This window comes from Mesoplodon densirostris, chromosome 4 (assembly GCF_025265405.1).
Source record: "Mesoplodon densirostris isolate mMesDen1 chromosome 4, mMesDen1 primary haplotype, whole genome shotgun sequence".
Lineage (NCBI taxonomy): Eukaryota > Metazoa > Chordata > Mammalia > Artiodactyla > Ziphiidae > Mesoplodon > Mesoplodon densirostris.
In genome coordinates, this window is record NC_082664.1 from 48,814,938 (window position 1) to 48,830,165 (window position 15,228).

At 41.1% G+C, this 15,228-nt stretch overlaps 1 pseudogene; it reads right to left on the bottom strand.

The window, feature by feature from the left end:
* Positions 1 to 768: 768 nt before the first annotated feature.
* Positions 769 to 7,682, bottom strand: LOC132488051 (small ribosomal subunit protein eS1-like; annotated as a pseudogene).
* Positions 7,683 to 15,228: the final 7,546 nt, after the last annotated feature.

Consider the following 15,228-nt stretch of genomic DNA (forward strand, 5'->3'; position numbering starts at 1 on the left):
GCGAGAAGAGGGTGTTGTTTCTAATTGGATGATGAAAGTCAGCTCAGGGGACAGACCAAAGGGCCAAATATAGAAGGGAAGGGAAGGAAAACATCTGAATCAAAGGTTGAGGTAAAACCGAGAGACAGGTGTTTGCGGTGAACCGTGCAATAACCCTCACCTTGGCTCTCGCTCCTCAGGAAGGAACCAAGTGGGGAAGGTCCGAAAGAAGTGAGAAAAAGCAAGGCTCAGGATTCGGAGGCCGATTGTCTTACAAAGGGTTCATGGTACAGTGGCGACGCTCTGTCCGTATCAAGAGGCAAGGCTGACCCTTCTTTGTGGGATTCCCACGTGTTGCACCAGGCCTTTCCTGTGAGAAGAATTTGACTGGATTCTATACCAGAATTGTTTTTAAGGGGCTGTGCTTTTCTTTTTTCCCCCCACAAATAAGACTTTGTATTTGTCACCATTAAAAGTCTGAATTTTAGGTAGAGAATGGACTTGAGGACACAGGGATGGGGAAGGGTAAGCTGGGACGAAGTGAGAGAGTGGCATGGACATATATATACACTACCAAACGCAAAATAGATAGCTTGTGGGAAGCAACCACATAGCACAGGGAGATCAGCTCAGTGCTTTGTGACCACCTAGAGGGGTGAGATAGGGAGGGTGGGAGGGAGACGCAAGAGGGAGAAGATATGGGGATGTATGTATAAGTATAGCTGACTCACTTTGTTATACAGCAGAAACTAACACACCATTGTAAGCAATTATACTTCAATAAAGATGTTAAAAAAAACAAAAGTCCGAATTTGGAGCAGATCTGTGGAATGGTGTCCTATCTCCATCAGCTCGCTCAACCTTATCGCCAGTCTCATCCCCGGGAGCTTTTCCAGAACCATTGCCTTCACTATGAAGCGCCATGAGTTTCCCAATGTAAACTTGGGCTTCTTCAGCACTTTTACTTTTCTAATGAACACATCATAAAGTGGTGTTTCTAGATTGGCAAGCCTTTTCTATGTCTCTCCCAGTGCAATCTGGAATCAATTTATGGAGCCCTTCTTTCAAATCATTTGTGGGTACCTCTTGGGTCATGATTTCCATCATCTTTTTCTAGATTTGGGGGACCTATAGGTAGGTGCTGAGTGTAAGAGTTCTTCCAATCTGGTTGTTTCTTTTTCTGTTTTTTTAATAAAACCAACACAACAGACAAAGCAAATGGCCATCAGTAGTCTTGACATCAACCTGAGCTTCAGTCATGGTCTGCCATTCTTTTGACCATGGAGCACATTTTTTCATGGGTAAGATCCATTCCATGGAAGTTGGTCAGACAGTTTTTGCCCTGAATATCCTCGGTAGTTAGCTTGGATTTTCTAAGTGCAACTTCATCCTTCTGTAGATCAACAAGGCTCACTTTAAAAATATGACACTTGAGGCCATCAGATACAATTTTGGTTCCTTGAGTCCTTGAGAATATTGTTTCTTGTACTTCTGATATTGAACATAGCTGATGCTGAAACCTTGCATAATGATTAGTCAAATCCATTTCACCTGCCTTCACTAATCAAGGTCATTTTAAGACTTGAATGTCCTCCAAGCAACATGCAGCCTAAACAATAAGATGTTTGGGGGAGTTTTTTCCAGGAACTTGGAGTCTCAGCTGCAACTAGTTGAAGCTGAGCTAGTTAAAGACTGGATAGGACCACCGACCCTCCAACTGGGCATGTGCGAGTGTCCTCTTGGTGACCTTTTGATGGCAGAGGACTGAAAACTCCACCCCCAGATAAGTGCCTCCACTTTTGAACTACAGAGGCCTGTACTTAGTTACACCTGCGCAGAACCACGATTACCGCACCTTTTCCCCATGCCCCCCATGCCCCTCACATGCCCCATGCCTCAGACGCCCTGCTTCCATATTCATTATTCCATAAACACGCCCAGCCCCTTGCCTATGGGGAGGCGGAATTGAGTCTTGTCTCCCATCTCCTCATTTGGTCCACCTTGCGAATAAGCCCTGTCTTTGCTGCAGGCCTGGGTGTCTCAGCATTTTGGCTTGCTGAGCACCAGGCAAAACAAAATTGGTTCAGTAACAAAGCTTTCTTACCAATCTTTCTTAGAAAAGGGACTAACAACTTTCTTCTTGGCTCCCTTTTAGCCACTTTTGTGGGCTGTGGGGTTTTTTATCCCCCTAAGGTAAGAAACCTATGAGAGAGATGGCAGAGTGTGGTTTGGTGAGGAGAGTACTGTGCTTTGGTTTAAGAAATGTGTTTCAACTCTGCCACTGTCCTTGGAGCACGACTGGCCACATACTCTCTATGGTAGAGACTGACTGGCTTTTCACCAAATCAGTATCCTTTCCTCCTGGACACACAAGCTAAACCCAGTTCCCAGTCTTCCTTACAGTCAGATGTGTCTCTATGACAAGTACTGGCCAGTGAAATGTGAACCAGGGTCAGGCAATTGGCAATCAGGCCTGGATCATAATCCTTCTAGATGACCCTCCACCTTCTCTTTTGCCTCACCTTCAGCTATTGATATGTAGGGTTGGCTTTGAAGATCGCAGATCTCTTGAAGATCCCCTCAGCCCTCAGGGTGGCCAAGCAGAGCAGTGGGTGTGCCCAGCTTGGCACCTCAGCTATAAGCAATCTCCTCCGTTTACCTTAGTTCACTGTGCAAGCATTAACTCCTCCTACCGTGTGCCTAAAAATCCCAAAGTAAGGAAGTATTCCAATGGACTCTGCAGTTCCTTCCAGGCCTATCATTTTGGATCTGAAGCTGTCCCCTCATTTATACTTTCATCCCTAGACAAAGACAAGAAGGACACTCTTCTGTCCATTCAAGATCTCCTAGAGGAAGGAGTGGGACTCTTCTCCATTACCTTCTCCTTCAAGGATAGAGAGAAAAGGGGAGACTATAGAAGAGAGAGAAAACAAAAAGTCTGTCAGGGCCTATCAGTTAGTTAATGGAAAGGAAGCATAAGGGGCTGTAACATGAAATCTGGGGGACTTCAGGCCAGAGAATGAGGGCGTCATTTGCCATTGCACCTGGTTGGCAGCAGATCTTGGGGTTATAAATCCTGAATGAATGAGAGGCTAAAGCAGTGACAACAAGCTTCTATTCCACTAGCAAATCTCATGTCTGTGCTTAATCAAGCCAGCCTCAAATCCTTTTAGAACTGAAGATCTCAGCTAGTCCCCAATAAATCTCCATTTATATTCCCTCTTCAATAAAGTCTTCTTCCCAACCCAGAAGAGGATGTGAAAGCCACTGCTCCTTTAGGCAAAGGCACTGCTATTTGAAAAACCAAGACATGTATATGCAGATATGTCCTGTGTAAAGGTAACTTACAATGAGATTTTCTGATTCTGAATGTATGTACAATAGAATGATAACTCCTCTTAGACATAGAAGCAGCACCGTATGTCCCTGTATTAAGAATACATCCCAATTCTAGAATGATGGGGTTGCATTTGGTGTGTGATGCTAAAGTCAAGCAATGACACTAAAGTCAAACTAAGTCAAACTCACTATTGAAACAATGCATAACTGGTCTACAAAGATGTTTATAAGCCCCCCTCCCTTTTTTTACAAGGTGGGTGAAGGATAATTCCATAGTTTTCATGTCTATTTTTAAATCTTTGAAACATTTATATAGTGTTTGTTATGTAACAAACATTATGCAACAAATATTGTTCTACATGTTTTTTACAGATATTAATTTGTTTAATTCCCTATGAGGAGGATACTATTATGACTCCCTTTTATAGGTAAGAAAATGAGGAACGGAGATTAGATTATTTGCCCAAATTCACACGGCCAGTTAGTGACAGAGCTGGGATTCAGACCCATCTAGTCTAGAGCCACAGTCTATGTGCTCGGTAACTATGCCATACTGCCTGATTTTTGTTGTTGTTGTTTTGTTTTTTTGTTTTTGGCTGCATTGGGTCTTCGTTGTTGTGTGCGGGCTTTCTCTAGTTGCGGCGAGCAGGAGCTACTCTTCGTCGCGGTTCTCAGGCTTCTCATTGTGGTGGCTTCTCTTGCTGCGGAGCAGGGCTCTAGGGCACTCAGGCTTCAGTAGTTGCAGCACGTGGGCTCAGTAGTTGTGGCTCGCGGGCTCTAGAGCGCAGGCTCAGTAGTCGTGGTGCATGGGCTTAGTTGCTCCGTGGCAGGTGGGATCTTCCCGGACCAGGGATCAAAGCAGTGTCCCCTGCATTGGTAGGCGGATTCTTAACCACTGAGCCACCAGGGAAGTCCCCCAATTTTAAAAAAATAATTGACTAGCCCTTACCCATGTTTGTCTCATACCCACACATACTCCCCTGCCCTCCCCCCATGCTCATCCTGGTTATACCCAAGCTTACCAAGAAGTCTGAAGTGTGATCCTGGCTATGAAAATTCTTCATGGCAAGCATGGCAGCTGAACATAGGCTCTTGGTGAAAAAAATCATTTTTTTTCTTATAAAATTTCATTCTTAATGAGAAATGAGAATCAAATATTCAAACTATCCCTCTCTATGGAAAATAGAAATCTACTCTACAATACTGACTTTGCCTCTGTGATTTTCTCATTGTCGAATATGAGTCAAGAAGACAGTACAATTGTGGCATATTTTAAAGACAAGGTGTTAAGTGTTCAACGATTCTCAGGAGTCCCACCTTTTTAGTATTCAGGAAGAGTTTAATGATAAGTGACAAAGACTGTGGGTCAAAGATCTTGTTTCCAGTTGTAGCATAACCAAGGTTGGCTGGTGGAGATGGAGTGACAAAATCTCATCTCTTCAGGCTGTTTGCTCATTTTTGAAGTAAGAAGGGCAAACTAGATGCATACTAGGGTCTAATCCAATTCTAGGACCATTCTGGTTTCGTTCTTCCCCTGGCCCACAAGATCTCTCATGATCTGGCTCCTGACAAACTTTCCAACCTCATCATGTATCCCAAGCTCACTCAGCTCCAGCCACCTGGGTCTCTCTTCTGTTTGTTCCAAAACACTAAGCTCCTTCCCAGCTTAGGGCCTTTCCACTAGCAGTTCCCTCTGCAGGGAAGCCTTTTCCCTGCATCATCACCCGGTTGGCTCTTTTTTGTCGTTCAATTCACCGATTAACGTCTTTAGTTAGTCTGTCCCCAACATCTCAAGCTAAGTTATTCCCACACCCCAGCACTAACTCTCCATCAATCACCCTGATTTACTATCACCTATCCCCATCTGATATTTTCTTGTCTATTTATTTGCTTATTTGTTCATAGTCTGTCTCCTCTCACTCGGTATAAAACCCCATGAGAATGAGACGTTGTCTTATGGTCTTATCTCCAGTGCCTACATAAAATCATAACAGCCACTGAGCTCAACACATTTAGTGCTGACCATAGGGACAAAAACAGTGCCTTGGATCTAGACACAGTAGAACTCATTTCTGAGAGCCACATCATGGAGTAAAGAGCTCGATTAATGCTACATTTCCCCTTTTTTACTCAATTTAGTGGTTTCAGAGTAAACATCAGGGTGACTATGCACAGACCCCCATCACAAGAGGTAGGTTTGTACATCCTTTCTCTCCTGCTGACCTACTTCTCAATGACAAACCATGAATCTTCAGTGACATCTTCCCCATTTATATTGCCTGCCTAACAAGCAGAAAATAGCATATCCACCTAAGGAGACCAGCCCCTCGGTGCTGTGGACAGCTGTGTAGTTCTGGTTCTGCAGATTCTGGGCTTCAGGCTCTGAGTGAGGGAGGTTCAAGTCTAGTGGTCAGAGGGCCTAGAGAGTCTGGATGTGGAGCTCTACCTGGTGTTCTGTGATGGCAAGAAAGGTTTCAGGGGTCCTGCTACATCAGTTAATTGAACATTAACTGAAGATGATTCAGTGCTGGTTGCTGCCCTGATGCAAGGGCATTCCTTCTCTCCTAATGGAAGAACAGGGTACCAAACAAGACCACAGTAAACATCTGTCTTGGGTCTCTGACCAGACAGAGAAAGCCTCTGGGGCTTAAGGAAGCTTTGTGGAGTTTCTGGGAGGGACAGCTACAGAAGCTGCTCTTCCTAGCTCAAAAGGGAGAAGTGATGCTCAACTCACAGCTGAAGGCAGGGCCTCCACCCAGGTTAATCACCTGGGATTAGAGTAGAATGAAGAGGAATAATTGGTGAAGTCACAGGGCAATGTCAGAGTGTCACCATCTGGATTTCAGCAGTGGAGGCTCCCCGATCCTGCCCCATGTCAGGAATCATCTCACATCCACGACCCAGGGATAGAGATCATGTTATTGTTTTTAATGGTTAATTGACTTTGGCTTTTCCTTCTCCCCTCCAAACAGTTTCAGAACTTCCAGATCTGTCAAGAGACAACTTCACACTCTCTCAGATTCCTCCACTCACCCCTCAGGACCTCCTAGATCAAATACGACGTATAATGACAACTCAAGACTGGTGATATTCTGTCCTATCATAAAAAGATTACAGGGTCCGACATTTCAGCACTTCCTTGCCCCAGTATTTGGTCAAAAAAGTTCTTCCTTAAGCATTACTAACATATCTTTTGCTGCAGCGTCAGCTCATTTCTTCTTTATAATCTACTGTGGAGAAGCCAAATGAGTATCTATACTATTTATGACACTTGAAAACCGTGAAATCAACCCTTACCTTTCTCTCTCTTTCCACTAAATTCCATAAGAGGCCATGCTCCCACCACTCTAATCTATCTGGTAATACTTTTCTGGACTTTAATTCTTTGCATCTTTTAAAAGTGTAGAAGTCAGAACTGCATACAGCTCTCATAAGGTCCTTTGGCAAGCCTTGGAGCAATCAGAGTTTTCTTTCCAATTTGTGAAGTCAAATTCCTGTCACTTTAGATCTGGAAATGAACTGCCGACTCACATTCAACATGGATCTCAGCTCTCTTCTTCTCATATGTACTCACCCACTTCTTACCTTAACAGCATTGACTGCATTCATTTTTTGTTCCTAGGTGTACTGGTCTTGTCCCAATCTTATCCTCTTTCAGATAGTTGGCTTCCTAAGTTTTCCAAGTTTACTTACATCTATTGTTCCTTCATTGGAGGTTTCAGAAAACTCAGCCAGCTGAGGAGATATATCTTCACATCATCCGATAAAAATAGGGGAAATCCTGAACCCAAGAAGGTACGACAATGATGTCTGCACCCGATATTAGATCAATCTGGGCCTCATTCCCAAATGGATTTTTGAAATCCATTCTCAGCTTCCTTTGTTCCCCTGACTTATTCTCACCCTCACACCAACCACCATATTGTTCTGTGTGTCTAGATATTTTTTGCCTCTTTCTGTCATACGTACTTGCCCGATTCTTTTCTAAACATTATTAACTGCATTTGATTTCTGTTCTAGGTATAATGCTCTTACCCCAACTTTATTCTCCCTCAGATAATTGACTTCCCACATTAACACAGTTTACTTACATTTTTCTTCCCCTTTCCTCAGAGATTTTGACAGACTCAGTCAGTAAAGACTGCCTGGGAGAATATCGGTTTGTAGTTGCAGTTTCATCATGATGATTACAGAATTTCCTTTCACACTCAAAAATATCTTAGTTTGGATGGTAAATTATACAGTCACTCTACAGACAGGGCACACTGACTCTCAGCTGTCCTTTCAGACCAACTCTGAGCCACACCACATACCTGAGGGTACCTTAGCTTCTTCCAGAACTTCACTTCGAGGTTACACATCATCCTCCCTCCAGGACTAGTTTTGGTGGTCTTAGAAAATAAGTATTTGGGCCCTGTCAGGGCACTGTGGCACTGCCTAGGATTTTAGGCTGATCTCCCTAGCTATTAGAGCCATGAGGGTTAGATGATGATTGCTCTATGTATACATCAGGAGGATGCAATGTAGTGTACCAATTAAAAACTGGAACTTTGGAGCTGAACTGCTTAAGTTCAAACCCTGGCTCTGTCACTTTCACTTTTATTTAATTGGAGTATATGAACCCATTTACATGTTCTTTATCAAGAGATGCTGTGAAACAGAGTATATATATGCACAGACCCAGCACTTACTAAATTGCATCTGTTATCCAACAGTTGTGGATTTCCCATGCCACAAGATCTAAGCGTACAGATATGTCACGGGGGACTCAGCTTTAGGCCACCTTGCTCATTCCACTCTAATTCATGGGATGGTAAGCTTGGCAAAATCTCTCTGGCACTAGAACTTCCCCTCCACAAGACAGACCCAACATCTCTTCCGCTCTGGATGCTCTGTAAAGGTTGACTTATGTCATTCATTTACTCATTCACAAAACACAGAGCTAAGGGCTGCAGGGGATCTAAAGAAAGTAATGTCAATGCCTAACTTCAAGGAGTTTATTATTGATCTGGGGATAGTAGAAGTATGCATACAAAAATTAAATGACAAGCAAGACACTGGACCTAGAAATGTTACAAAGAAATAGTATAACGATTAAATGTTAAATGAGTGGGGCCTCTCATAAGATCTACAGGAATTGAGAAAAAAGACAGATCACCTAGGAATAAAGACACCAAGGGAATCAAGACCTAAAATATGAGGGAAGTAATGGATTTGGGATGGAAAAAGATAAATGTTAAATATGCACTAAACTTTAGGATTCAGGCTCAATCTTGTATTTGGCATCAGTTTCAGCCTCAGGTTCTAGAAGACCAAGTAGCTGAATGTCTACTTCAATATTATTTTTTACTATCCTGGAACCTGTAAATGATCAGTGACCCTGTGATTGTGTTTTACAATCATATCCAATGAGCATAACAGCACTAGTAAGATGACCAAAACGTGACACTTGGATTACTTTTTTTTTTTTTTTTTTTTTTTGCGGTATGCGGGCCTCTCACTGTTGTGGCCTCTCCCGTTGCGGAGCATAGGCTCCGGACGTGCAGGCTCAGAGGCCATGGTTCATGGGCCCAGCCACTCCGCGGCATATGGGATCTTCCCGGACCGGGGCACGAACCCGTGCCCCCTGCATCGGCAGGCGGACTCTCAACCACTGCACCACCAGGGAAGCCCTGGATTACTTTTTTTAATAGAGGTGCCAACTTTTTAATTTGCTAAGTAAGTATGTTGGAAAGGACAACACTATCATTTCATAAAATTCATTTCATATTTTGACACCAAAAGCAGATTAGACATAATTAGACAATTTTAATATCTCAATATTAACTTTCAAGTGTGGGTCAATGTGCTAAATATCATTAGAGTAAAAAAAATTACTTTATTTGCTTATCTGCTAATATAATATCTCTCAATTAGAATATGAAATATATTTATCATTGTAAAAGTAAAATGCCTTACTAATTATTCATGATTATAATAGCTAGTAATTTGTATAAAAAATTAATAACTTTCTAATAGGTAACTATAATAGAGTTTGACTACTAACACACATATTAAGAGAAAGTGCATTTCCTAGATAACTTAGGAAGAATGTTATATTTTTTTCAAATGTACACAGGTTTATAAAAATTTAAATAATAATACAGGGCAGAATAATGATGATTAGGTTTATTGTAATTATAACCTTTATATAATTGTTTGCTATACTACTGAAAAAACTTTTCCTTAAATTATATTCTGCTCTTAACAAAAAGTTAGTGATGTTATTAAATGTGTTTCCTTGGTATCTCATATAGCAGATATTTAGATGAGCAGAAACTACCAGAAATCTTATTTTTTAAGGTTGGCAGCATTTAGGATTAATGATGAATTGAACTAGGTTTCTGCTTTACCTGTTTCCTGAAGGATTTCTGGATCTCAAACAATGACCATCACAGGGAATCTTACTGAAGAAATATTTATAGCATGGAAAAATCAGGAAAGAAAACTGTCATATAATTGTCATTGGCAGTGGAACAAACATGAAGATGCCATGAATGATTTAGAAAATACAAACAAGTCTGGTTCACACCATTCATATGTGTGGTCAGAAAATAATTCTAGGACAGAATTATATAACAGAATAAGCAGTGATCAGCAAAAAGATGGTGAATCACTCTGATCAGTCTTCTCTACCCAGACAGGAACTCCTTGATGCTTAAAAGATTTGAGAATTGCCAGGTACTTATGCATGGTATACAAACAAGATGGAATAGCAGCTAATACATGTACAAAAAAAAAAGGCCACTTGGCAAAGGATGTCTTAACCTTTTCCTGACAGCAGTGCCAACACAACAGGATTTACTGCCACCATAGTACCTACGGGATGGAGTCTGTGTGCTGAGACCTGCTGAAGAAGTAGCAACCACGGAGTTCCCTAGAGAGGACAACCGTTCCTGCGTGGTACCTTCTCGAAAGATCCCCCAATAATGCCATGCCAGGTGTGCCTAAAATGAGAACAAGAATGCAAAAGGAAATTCTGAAATGGTTTTGTTATCTGGAGATCTACTTACTTTGTCCCACTGACACACTTCCACATCCAGATTTTAAGGACAGTTTTTTCTCAAGTGATTAAGGGAAGCAGCAAGAACATGCAAAATATTAGAAATAATTTAAATGAAAGTAAAAATCTTAAATTAACTTTTGGAAATAGTCAGAAAATAACTTCTTCAAGTGTTTTTTTCATCCAATAATCATTTATTGAGTACCTATGCAGCACTGAATCTGGAACCATACTGCATGGGTTCAAATTCCAGCTGGGTCACTTGCTGGCTATACAACCTTGGAGTAGTTATATAAATGTCTCTAAGTTTTCTCATCTATAATATGGAATTAATCATAATATCTACTTCATAAATGGAATTAATCATAATACCCACTGGGTTTTTTGCTTTTTAAATTTTATTATTTAAAGAACAAAATAAAAGAGAATATATGCCAAATATATATACCATATATATATATATATATATATATATATATATATACCAAAGAGAATATATCCATCAAAGTGAATTTCTACATTAAACAGAAGAGAAATCAAACACTTTGTAATAAAGACCATCCAACTAAAGACAATATTAGATCAGTAAAACAACAATAGCAATTTGTGCTTTATTTCAATAGGTACTTCATTCATTATCTGCAGGACAGTGTAACCCACTTAAGATTCAGTGAGTTAATTTTTGTAAAGCACTAGGAATAATACCTAGCAGGTTACACACAGGATGTAGTGTTTGTTAAAATAAGGGCTTCCCTGGTGGCTCAGTGGTTGAGAGTCCACCTGCCGATGCTAGGGGACACGGGTTCGTGCCCCGGTCCAGGAGGATCCCACATGCCGTGGAGCGGCTGGGCCCGTGAGCCATGGCCGCTGAGCCTGCGCGTCTGCAGCCTGTGCTCTGCAACGGGAGAGGCCACAACAGTGAGAGGCCCCCGTAACGCAAAATAAATAAATAAATAAATAGAATAGAATAAGATGTACCCGGCATAACCATGCCTATTACACATGCACAAAGCAACTTTTGTGAGGTTATTTCAATGGTGATTGTCATCACCATCAACCAAATCTTCAAGATCTGGAGTTGGAGAGGACATAATTCATTATTCCAAGTCAATTCGTTTTAGAGAAAGGAAAGCTTGATAATTCGGTGGCAATGTTACTATCAGCCATATCCCATATTGGCAGAATTAGCCAGAAAGTGTCTTGCTTCTTCAACCTCAGTTGAAATAAATGAATGGTGAATACATGTTGATTGAATTAAATTAGACTAAATAGAAGAGGAATCAATTAAGAAGACAGAACCATGAGGTGCCATGGATGCTAATGGAAGAAAAAACATACAAAAGGGGGCATGTGACAAGGTCATGCACTTCAGGAAAGTTATGAAGGACACATTTCTCTGGGGAAATATGAAAGCAAGGGGAAGGAAACATGGAGGATAATACCTGGAGAGGTTAGCGGGGTTAAAAAAAAAGTTTTTACTATATGGGAAACACACGTGATTACAAGGAGGCACTAGAGAAGGCGAGATTGAAAATGTATAGTAAATAGAGAGTCTAATTGGTGAAGGAGAATTCAGAGGAAGATAAAGGGGGATAAGATTAACAACACCGGCAGAGCAATTGTGAGGTGGAAAAAAGTGAATGTGAGGGAGCTCAGGTCAGATGTCCTTGATTTTCGCGGTAAAGAAATAGGAATGAGGGTATAGAAGTTTCTTTGGAGACTTTAGGAAAATGGAAACATTTAGAAATGCTACTGTGGGGAATATAATGTGGCATTAACTAGACATGAATAAAAAGGATATCCAATTAACCCTGGACACCCAACTGAGATGCAACAGCAGGGATTTGTGGTGAATCCAAGCACAACCTCCAGTAATGATCCACCTTCTGGAATGGTTAAAGATAGGGCATATGGAGATCACAGACTTGGAAGAGCCAAGTCTGTAGAGGAGAGATTTTCACATGAAAGGATTTGTCCAGCCAACCCAGGCTGGAAACGAGGAAGTAAAGACAGAGGTGGGGAACAGGTGCAGATGGTGGAATTCCAGGGTGCAGTGAGGGCATAGTGACGTGTTGGCTTGGTGGGCACAAGGGGGAAAGACAGGGCATTATTATCAGATGGGTATCTGGGGAGTGTGAGATCCTGGAGGTGGCAAAGAAAAAAGGGCCAAGAATCAAGTCTTGAAAGAAATGTGCACAGGGGCAGAAAGAAGAGAAGCTAGAAGATAAGGGAGAATCATCAGAGAGGCAGCAAAACAAAAGAGGGTCATTTTACAGAGATCAAAGAGAGAGAGAATTTCAAGGAGAAAGAAGAGTTTACACAGCATATTTTTACATAATAATCCTAACAAATATGCACTGCCATAGAATAATGATTATTGAATGGTAGTTACAAGCCAAGCACAGTGCTAACGGTTTTAAAGACATTGCCCTAGCAAAGTTTTCCAACACTCCAATGAGGCAAGTGCTATTATCATTGATGCTTTACAGCTGAGGAGGATGAGCCATAGCTGTGTGAATAACTTATCCAAGGTCACACAGCATGAGCTCCTAACCTCGACCCTGAACCTTTTTTACTTTAATAACAACATTATGTCTGAAGCAGTTTCTATATTATTACCATCATTTTGCAAATGCTGTATCAAGCCCATGCATTATCTTCATTACCTTTCAGGCAAGTAATGGAGAATTCAAGGACTGAGACCAAGAAATGATTGTTGGATTTGTGCACTGGGAGATGGTTAGAACTGATGACAGAGCAGAGAGAGGGGATGTACAGAGCACGTTACTGGGAGACAAGGACTGAGCGGGGGTGAGGTGAGGGGGTGAAAGAAGCACATAGCGTAGTTAGGATCATGAGGATTGGAGTTTGACACAAATGAGTTCAAATACAGCCTGAGTCACTCAGTTGTGTGATCTCGGACAAGTTTTTCCATGTTAACTAAGTTTCCTTTTCTTTAGGTGTACAATGATCATACTTCATAGGGTAGTTCTGAGAATTAATCAACACAATTCCTATACATATTTTTGCTGTTCTGGGCTCACAATACCCATTGAAAAATGTTTTTTTGAAAAATGTTTTATTGCATATACACTATGGTTAACTGTACTGTAATCTCTTTATTGTCTTTTTAAGATTCTCTTCTCCTTAGAGATTCATAATATAGCCATGTTTTGATGATTCTCTTACTACCTCTCTGCTCTCTGGCTTCTTGAATTAATGTAGCACATATTACATTTCTGAGAACTTTTGAATATATGTGTTTTTTTTCTCAGACAAAAGTTTGTGAGACAGGTACAGCAAATTCTGTTAGCTCCTGTAGGTAGGGAATGATGTATCCTGATTAAACAAATCTTCTGCTTTATACCATACACAGATAATCGTTTGCCAAATAATTAACATAGAACACATTTACTAAAACTGTGCTCCTTGTAATGGGAACACTGTTTAGTGATTCAAAAAGTCAACTTAGGATTTTTACTGTCTTCATATCTCTGTATCATCATTAAGAGAATTTATTTTCATCTTTCCTAGAGGTGCAGAACACCAGTTACACTCTTCGTTACAGAGAGCATCTGACCTCTGTGAAGGTAAATATGTACAATATACATTTACATATACATTGTGCTCAAAAAGGACAAGTCCCAGGGCCTCCCTGGTGGCGCAAGTGGTTGAGAGTCCGCCTGCCGATGCAGGGGATACGGGTTCGTGCCCCGGTCTGGGAGGATCCCATATGCCGCGGAGCGGCTGGGCCCGTGAGCCATGGCCGCTGAGCCTGCGCGTCCGGAGCCTGCGCATCCGGAGCCTGTGCTCTGCAACGGGGGAGGCCACAGCAGTGAGAGGCCCGCATACCGCAAAAAAAAAAAAAAAAAAAAAAAAAAAAAAGGACAAGTCCCTAGAACCCTAAAAATACAGTAGGGAGATCAATTATACACATATTCGGGGGCAATATTCGGGATTAAGGAAGCACTCAGAGTCACCAGTAATTTTTGGAGCTTAGCATCAACCTTCTAGTTTGTTCCTCCAGATCAGAGAAGTGTAAGTTTAGCTAGACATGGAGGAAAACCAAAGATGACCTAGAAATTAAGCACATCTGTTATATTCATTGAGACATCAGAATTTAGCTTTTGGAACTAAAGGCTATGTTTTAGATAAACTCCATTTTTAAAGAAATCCTTATTAAGGACCTCTAAACACAGGACCAAATTCTGTCCTCAGATTCTTAAGCAAAACTGGGTCTGAAATCAATATAGGCACTGTTAGAAAGGATCTGAGGATTGAATCAGAGAATAGGATTTGGCCCCTAGGACACAAACCACGCTACTAATCCCAGAGAAAGGATTTGCCTATTTAAAGGATTATAAATTTTTGAAAAGCATATTCTGTTGATAATACTTTTCATTTCCTGCAGATCAAATTACTGAGGGATATTTTCATTGTGAATAGAATTGGACAATGTTTTCATTGTTGTTTTTCGAGTATAAAAGGGCACCAAATTTCAAAGTAATTAGATGTGAAGTTTCATGGTCCCAAATGGCTACACATCTGAAGATTTGAGCAAATACATTAGAAATAATGCCTACTAGCAAACCAAAAGACACTTACATCTAAAAGAACGTCTACTTGATTTGTGATACTGGCATTTATGAAAGTATGAAAGTATCTGCAGTTTTACATGACAGTGACAGCACAGAGAGATCTGGACGATGAAGGGCAAGTCTAGCAGTCTTGCTTGGTGGGCTCTGTCACATGCTGTCTACTTCTCACTCTGGACTCATTTTACTCTAGTGAAAGAAATGGCTGTAAGTCATGTTGAAATATAGTGTTTTAGTAATAGGAAAATTCATTGGTTCTTGAACTTCCTTAAT